Raw genomic sequence first — 9,100 nt, forward strand, 5'->3', positions numbered from 1 at the left:
AAAGAGCCAGGTGGTTTGTTTCAGAATTCACTAATGAAAGAACTCTGTATTCTATGTCTAGGAGTGTATTTTGCTGGGATGATCATAAATTGTAGCTGAACTGATAAACTACACACAGGATACTTCTTTGCTCACAAGGCAGGAAGACGTTTCCTTATTTGGTCTGTACCGGTTTGAACTGGGAAAGCTGACACACGAACCTTTTTTTTTCTCTATATAAGCTGTTATGTACTAAATAAACCTTTGAGTCGATTGGGAAGGCAACCTAAAGCAGTCTCTGTTTTCTTGTTCTCCCAAGCTGCTCCCGAGCTCGTACTAACACGCTGAATGGCATACCTGAGTGTTACTTTAAATAATTAGGAATCTTAGAAGGAAAGGACAGAACTCTGCTTATCGCTCGTGCCTTGGAGGGAAAACCGGGATGGACATTTTTTTTCCTTCAGTTACTGTAACGCGTTACTTAATAACGCGTTAGTCCCAACACTGGTTGTCACTGTGTACAAGCGTGAGGACAGTAGTGTAAAAACACGAGTAAAGCTGTGAAATGAATGAAGAACCATTAAAGGAGGCTGATTAAAAGAATTCACACAGACATCTGCAGACAAATGACAGATACCTGCAGATCGCTGAAATAACAGCAGAGAAGCTTATTTGGGAGTGGAGCTGTTGGGTTGAGGAGCAGGAGTGACAAAACCACACACCTTCACACCATCCATTCACTGGGCAGTGATTAAATTTAGCGATCAGCAAAGCTTCACACCATAGTAATACAAAAATAAAATACAAGGAAGGTATGGGTTATGTGCTGGCCCCAGAATAATTTCCTCAAGAGTGGAAGGAACACTTTTCACTGGCTGAGTGGAGGATGGCTGAGAAGTTGCATCAAACCACCAGAGGAGGCGCTCTAACACCAGCCATTTAACAGAGCTTGCAATGATAACTATAAAGACGTTATATGTATTTGAGTGGGTGCAAAATATGATGATATACAGTTAAAAGACAGTGATCAGCACAACACAAATTTTCGGCCATGTGCACAAACTAGTATCTAGTTCAGCGCAAATAGCTTCCTCTATAAAAGAGCTATTAAGCTGCTAAAATCATCACTACAAAAATCCTGTAAATATACATAATCTATTTTTTCAGCAGTAGGTTTTGTTGAGAAGTAGACATCAATTAAAATCTCTAAGTAACTTGTAGTTACTTAATATGTGAGATTGGTTTTTACATAATATATATGGATAAGTAAGAACTAATGAGCTTAAATTTAATGATTAAAAGGTCTTGAGAATCCCACAGATCTACCCGAACATACTCAGGCTTCAGAGGTGATTGTGACTGGATCACACAGGACTGGAGTAAATTGTTTGGATCCGCAGTAAAAGTTTCCATGTCACCTACTTTCAATCAGTCAAAGGCTGATTTATCATTTAAAGAGACAACAACAGAAATCAGGTGCACTGGCAGACAGACAATGTGACAGCAGGAAGGCTCTGTTGTTTATTATTGTGCTCGAGAGCCACAGGGACACAAGAAGATGAAACGCGGTACAAAACACAGCATTCACAGAAATGATTCATCATCATTCATTTATTCATTTCGATAGTAATGAATAGAATCTATTTTGATTTACCTTGTAATACACAGTAATGTGTATGATAAACATAAAACACTCAACAGCTCATGTAGCCTAAAAACATAATCTAATGTTTGATTCTTCAAATAAATCTGCTTTTAAAGTTACAGTTCAGTTTCTCACCTCTCCAAACTCTTAGCAAAGCGATAACACATGTTTCAGTTATAACCTGACAGTTTCCATGTGTATGCAAAGTGAACTTCCTCTCAGTTTGAAATAAAGACTTGAAATCAGTCCGTCAGTTTCATCAGATGAGAAGCTCCCGTCAGATCACCTTCAGCACCATCATGTTCTCTGTAGCTCTTCTGCTGCTGCTGGCTGCTGGATCCTGTGAGTCTCACTCAACACAAACACTATGATCACAGCACTGACACTGACAGCATGGACACCACACACTGTTACTTTTATAGAACTGCATTCAACTTGTTTTCTCCTCAGGTGTGAAGTGTGAACAGGTGACACAGCCACCCTCTGTGATTGTGCAGCCAGGTCAGCGTCTGACCATCACCTGTCAGGTCTCTTATTCTGTGGGCAGCTACTACACAGCTTGGATCCGACAGCCTGCAGGGAAAGGACTGGAGTGGATTGGGATGCGATATACTGGGGGCACTCACTTTAAAGATTCACTAAAGAGCAAGTTTAGCATTGACTTAGACTCTTCCAGCAATAGAGTGACTCTAAATGGACAGAATATGCAGCCTGAAGACACTGCTGTGTATTACTGTGCCAGAGACTCACAGTCTCACAAAGCATCAGCAGACCTGAACAAAAACCCCTCAGAAGCCGAGCAGCTGTAACATAAAGGCACTAGAGGTGGCGCTCTAAGACCAGCAATGTATTCAAAAGCTTTTCAGTGGGAAGGAAACAGTTCATAGATAAACTATTCAGTTTGTGTGGAAATTCTACAAAACTGATTTTGAAATATTTGATAAAAAATGTCACAGCATGAGTAAGCTTTACCGTGTTCTTTAATATAAATGATTTCAAATTGTGACTTAAAATGTTTTCATTGACAGGCTAATTGTTTTTAAAAATGTATTTTGACTGCATCATCTACAACTAAAAGCAAAAACCTGCACAGATACTTGTGAATGAATTGTTGATTAAAGTTAAATATAGCAGCACGGTTAGCACTGTTGCCGCACAGTAAGAAGGTCCTGAGTTCAATTCCGCCATCAGGCCGGGGTCTTTCTGTGTGGAGTTTGCATGTTCTCCCCGTGTTTGCGTGGGTTCCCTCCGGGTACTCCGGCTTCCTCCCACCGTCCAAAGACATGCAGCTTGTGGGGATAGGTTAATTGGAAAATCCAAATTGCCATTAGGTGTGAATGTGCGAATGAATGTGAGTGCGAATGGTTGTCTGTCCCTGTGTGTTGGCCCTGCGACAGACTGGCGACCTGTCCAGGGTGTACCCCGCCTCTCGCCCTATGACAGCTGGGATAGGCTCCAGCGCCCCCCCCGCGACCCTGAAAAAGGATAAGTGGACGCGAATGGATGGATGGATGGAAGTTAAATATAGAAAACCACATTTATTGACAGAAAAAAGGTTCCCTTCGTCTCAGAAACCAGACAATCCTGATTGTGAAATGATAGAATAATGATCAAAAATCAGAAAGAACAGTTTTGTTTGTTGTCACATGGACTCTTGGATTGTGTTGGAAACTCTTGTGTAGATAAGATTGTTTTGTACATAAGATTTTTATCTTTTTATCTTTTATGTTGTTTTAGTGTAACACTGAGGGCTGTGGGGGCGCTGTAATTTCAAATTCCTGTGTGTGATCTGTACACATGGTTTTTGAAAATAACGCTGACTTTAACGTTGAGTAATGAATGAGCTGCATCCGACAGACTGTTGGAAAATGGCTCCAGAGGGTGACCACTACCATCACTGAAGTAGTAGTTGCAACAAATGCTACCCACACAAATTTAGAGACAGTTTATCATCGTTATAGACAACAAAGACAGCAGCTGTATCTGCACATAAATAGTCTAAAGCAGGGGTCTCAAACTCACAGCCCAGGGGCCACTTGTAGCCCACATCACCCCTACTTGGGGCCCAAATATTGACGTGAAAAAATATAATACAAATTGGCCCTTGAAGTTACTTTTTTGTTATGGAGGATTTATTTGTTGTTGAGTGCAATGTTAAAATAAGTTCTTTAAAAAAGTTATTTAATATGAAGACAATATGACCAAAGAGTACAAATATGTTGAGGGTTCGGCTGTGTTAGTTCAGTAAGAGAGTTATTTGTGAAGAAAACAATTTTCACTAGCAGTTCAGTTTTGAGTCTGTGTTTCCGCAGGCCCCGCTAGTTTAGAGACTTATTCCTCATGAAGAACGAAAAAGAAGACGAAGCATCTTCAAACGGTCTTTCCTTCAAAGAGCAGCTCTCCTCGCAGCTATTTATTCCCATGACAGTTACAGTTTACACAATATAACACAAGCACCTCCCACCGTAGAACCCCCTTGGTTACAAAAGACAAGGCACTGTGTGTGTGTATGTGTGTGTGTGTGTATGTGTGTGCAAGAACGTGTGTATGTGTATGTGTTTGTGTGACCTCCTGCTCACCAAAAGGATCATAAAAGCAGGAAGCTTACAACACAAGAAAGAGATCTCTCAGATAGGATGCGTCTACAATAAAACCTCCATCAGCCTCCCCCAGCACCAAATTGGCTGGAGAGGTGGTCAGACACAAAGGAATGTCTTTGATCCTATAGTTTGAACTAAGACGAATCCTAAACAAATGCAGTGGTCTGTCAGGATTTGATTTACAAACAGACCTTTGTTTCCATAGAAGTTGAAAGACTGAATAAATAAACCAACAATTTTTTCAAATTATTTAAACTCCCATTTTTTTTGTACAAACAACCGTACTACTGTATATATTTCAAATTTCATGAAGTATAACAAAACAGGCAATTTAACTCACTCTGTTCCAAAGGAAGAATGCTGCTCTAGCACACGGACACAGTGTTACTATATGTGGTGTATTTTCATCAACCAGAGCTTGTGCCCAGAGATACCAGAGAGCTTTTCTGGATACTACATTTTTATTTTCTTTAGGAAGAGTGTTGTTGAAAAATTAAGGCATGCAGGAAAGGAAACCGAGCCCATTTGTAGTGTACATGTCAGACACAGCACACAGTACAAGCAATAAAGAACAAGTTCAACATCAACACAGACTGTTCTAGTAGTGCATTGACTCTAATGATCAGTGTATTACTGTGTCAGATAATCAACCCTTTTTTTTTAGTCTTGTGATTTATTAAACATTGTTCTCTTCACTAATTATAGACTTTATATGATATAATATATGATACTGTATAATATCATAATCCTCACTCCACCCTCACTGGATGCAAAGAATACACATATAATGAAATTTTCAAAGGAGTTGTTGTAGCAGATTGTACCAAAAATCCTTAAAATAACCACAATAAATACAACCCAATTAAAAAAAATACATAAATAAAAAAAATGTTCACAGTCCTATAATAAAATACAGCAACTGTAAAAGGAGGGAATTCAACTCATTTGAATTTTATGTGACCCAGACATTTTAGCCCCTCCCTATTTAAATCCAGACGGCTTACTTAGGTTCTGTTATGACTGGCTGTCCTCTCACAGCACTTCCTTCACACCTTCTCTTTCAAGATGATGCTCAGACTGTCTGTTCTGCTGACAGCGCTCTGTCTGCCCTGTAAGCTGCTTCATTTTCTAACACAGCATGTGGAAATTAGTTCATCAAATGTTCCTGCATGTATTTATAACTTCACTGATCTGTTTTTATTTCTGTTTTATTTTTGGCAGGTTTGAATGCTCAGGCTATGGAGTCCATTCCTTCCACTCCAGTGCTGAAAAAGCCTCAGGAAGCTGTCAGTCTTTCCTGTAGAGGAAGTGGTTTCAGTTTTGGCAGCTTTGGAATGGACTGGATCAGACAACCTGATGGAAAAGCATTAGAATGGTTAGGAGTCATTTGGTCTGATGCAAGTAGAACTGCTTATGCGAGCAGTGTGGAAGGACGTGTAGAAATCACCAAAGACAACAGCAACAGCATGGTGTATCTGAGACTGTCCAACCTAAAGCCAGAGGACTCTGCTGTGTATTACTGTGCTAGACACTCCCACAGTGGTGTAAATACTCAGGGAGGCTTTACAAAAACCTCTTAACTCAGTCTTGCAGTCAACAAATGAAGGAAGCAGTTTGAAGATAAATTTAAGATATTATGTCTGGCACCATGCTTTTACATACAGAATGAAAGCTGTGGACTTCCTGTTTCTATTATGTGCGCTGTTTAAGAACATATTCATCTGTTGTTGTTGGGAAAAATGCCTGTACTTGAAAGTTTTACTGCACTGTTGAATTCATTACTTGTTAATTCATAAATAAACTGTTTGAAAATATTACATTAACACAATTAAAAACATGATATTTGGCAGAAATATTTTGAAGCCAAATGTAGTGAACTGGTTTTCATGCACAGCAACATACATCACTCCAGAAGCTACAAAACATCTACTTCTGTGTGTTTTAAGATACACAACATTAAGTAGTTACATGTTAAATTTTCAGGGGCATCATACAGATGTGAAATATGTACATACCTTCAAATTCTTTAACAGCCAGGTTTAAAAATAATACATAAGCAATAAGGCCTACAGGAGCTGACATGTACTTGAAGAAGAAAATGAACTCTATCTGACACTTGGGGTGAATTTGAGCAAACCAATAATTTAGTGAAGGAGCCTTAAGTACTTGTGCAATGAAAAGCACTTTATATCCATGAAATTTTCCATTCAAAGTAATTTCTTTAACAGTCTTCTATAAAGACTTGACCTCATCATGTCAGTTTCAGCATTAAAAGTGAAGCTCCCATCAGGCCACTTTTATTTTCTCTACAGTTCTGCAGCTATTGGATACTGAATCCTGTGAGCCTCACAGCTTCAGTCAGCCAGCCAGCAGGAAAAAGGACTGGGGTGGATTTGTATCTAATGTGCTGCATATACCTGTGCCACAGAGTCATAATAACACAAACCACCAACACCAATATTTTAATTTTCTGTACTTCTGATTTTAAATGTTGCACAGGTTAAAATTCAGCATTTTCCTCACAGAACACATTCAGCCTCTGTGCTTTTTTAAACATATATTAGACTAAAGAGACAATCCATAATTACTAAAACACTGTTGGATTTATACCAACAGTAAGGATTGGGGAACTTCTGAGCATGTAAGACTTTATCTAATTAAGGAAGCACAGCTGATTGTGTAATTTAAATGAATTAAGAAATGACTTCATCAAAATAAAGAATGAAGAACAAATGAAATCATTCAGATTCATATGTTTTTAAAAATTTACATAATAGTTATATAGTACTTGTGTTTATCCTTAAGACTTTGGATGAATGGCATATTCAGCAATTATTTAATTATTTTTGGTTATTATACTGCATGATGAAGAAGTTGTTTCAAATAATAAATGCTACAATGAAAGTCTGACTTATTAATCATAAGAGATGCCAGCACAAGAGCCCCTCCCTCGCCATAATATGCTAATGCAAATCTTCACTGTGTGCAGTGTACTTCTGTGCTGCTCACTTGTCTTGTGCTGAGTGTTGATTGTTGGAGCAGCAGTGAACAATCTCTAGACTCACAATGACACAGACACTCACTCTGCTGCTGGTTGCTTCTTTGCTTCACTGTGAGTTCTTCTGCTTCTTATTGTTTATGTTCTTATAACGAGTGCTATAAGAACATTTTGCAGATGTCTGTCTAACTGGTTTCTTTTTAACTCCTCAGGTGTTACAGGTCAGAGTATGGAGTCCATTCCTTCCAGTCCTGTAGTGAAAAAACCTGGGGAGACTCTCAGTCTCTCCTGCAGAGGATCTGGTTTCACGTTTAGCTGCTGTACTATGCACTGGATAAGACAAAAACCAGGAGAAACACTGGAATGGATAGGAATTGGCTTCTCATCTTCCAGCAGCAACAGATATGTGAGCAGTCTGAGTGGACGAATAGAAATCAGTAGAGATGACAGCAACAGCATGGTGCATCTGAGCCTTTCCAACCTAAAGCCAGAGGACTCTGCTGTGTATTACTGTGCCAAAGACACACAGTGGTTTAAGTAATGAGAGAGGCTTTACAAAAACCTTCAGACATACAGTTTCACAGGAACCTACAGGGGGCAGTAGATGATCAAGAATATGATGTTCAACTCACTGTCACAATAACACCTGTGACTGTACCATCTGTGAATAAATATTAGTAAAACACACAGAATCTAAAAACATGTTATGGTAACAATGTGAAAAATAAAATTCACAAACATTTAACCACAATTTAAAGAAGAAAACAAGAAAATATCAATGAAAATATAGGATATGTAGAAAAATAAATATTTTCACTACTTTTCACATGAACATATCATAATGTTTTAATTAATTCTCTTTAAATTCTGAGTTAATGTATTTAAACTTATTCTGAGTTAACTTGGTGAAACCCTTGTTGAAAGATAAAACGCTAAAAAAAGGTCACTGAAGCAGAAACAAAGGGTGATGAAGAAAAACATGGTACTTAAATAATTGAATTTATAAATAAATAAATACCTTTTTTCAAATTTACTTCAGGGTAAAGTCAGGAAATACTAAAACCAGGAAACACTAAAAATCATTTTCTTTCTTTTTCTGCTGAACATACATGATGAACCCTGATGAACATACATATTACTTGTATATATGTTTGTTTGGTTAGCTTGAACATTTCTTTTGTTAAATTGATTGATAAGGAGGAGCTGATGCAAACTCAGACTGCTTCCATCTTTGAATATGTGCTGCAGAATATGAAAACGGACATGACGAGATTGAGCTGCACCACTGAAGACTGGCAGGAAAATGGCTTTGATGATAAATTCTCATGAGTTCATGGTTGTTTTTCTTCTCTTGTTAATATACAGGCCTGGTAAGAACAGATTAAAAAATGTTGAAAGATACATGTTTTAATTACAGAAGATAATTCTGGATGACTATTTGTAGGTACTGAGGGTCAAACGCTGACTGAGTTTGAGGCGGTGGTAAAAAGTAGGGGTGCAACAATACTCGTATCGATATTGAACCGTTCGATACAGTGCTTTCGGTTTGGTACGCATATGTATCGAACAATACAAATTTTTAAATTTATTTTATCAACTTTTCTTCTGACGATGCTGTCTGTGTTGATCGCTCAGTGGATCTACGTTCGACTACTCTGCCCAGGCTGCACTGTCGAGTGCAGATCCACTGAGCGCAGCGCAAGCTAGCAAGACAGAAGCTAAGCTCGTTGCAACATGGCAACTGCCTCAACGCTACCCGAAACTGAACCTCCCCCACCCTAATTCAGATCTGGCCTTTGGAACTATTTTGGTTTTCATGTGACGTATGACCCTGATGGTAAGCGCGTCATGGACAAAAGTAAAACAGTATGTCAGATG

At 38.6% G+C, this 9,100-nt stretch overlaps 2 pseudogenes; both read left to right on the plus strand.

Annotated features, from left to right (window-relative positions):
- The first annotated feature begins 1,887 nt into the window (after window positions 1-1,887).
- LOC146633507 (Ig heavy chain V region 5A pseudogene) lies at window positions 1,888-2,433 on the plus strand (annotated as a pseudogene).
- Window positions 2,434-5,289: 2,856 nt separating this feature from the next.
- Window positions 5,290-5,804, plus strand: LOC146633508 (immunoglobulin heavy variable 3-33 pseudogene; annotated as a pseudogene).
- Window positions 5,805-9,100: the final 3,296 nt, after the last annotated feature.

This window comes from Diplotaxodon limnothrissa, linkage group LG4 (assembly GCF_057381915.1).
Source record: "Diplotaxodon limnothrissa isolate DT_005_m linkage group LG4, D_limnothrissa_male_GT1.1, whole genome shotgun sequence".
Taxonomy (NCBI): Eukaryota; Metazoa; Chordata; class Actinopteri; order Cichliformes; family Cichlidae; genus Diplotaxodon; species Diplotaxodon limnothrissa.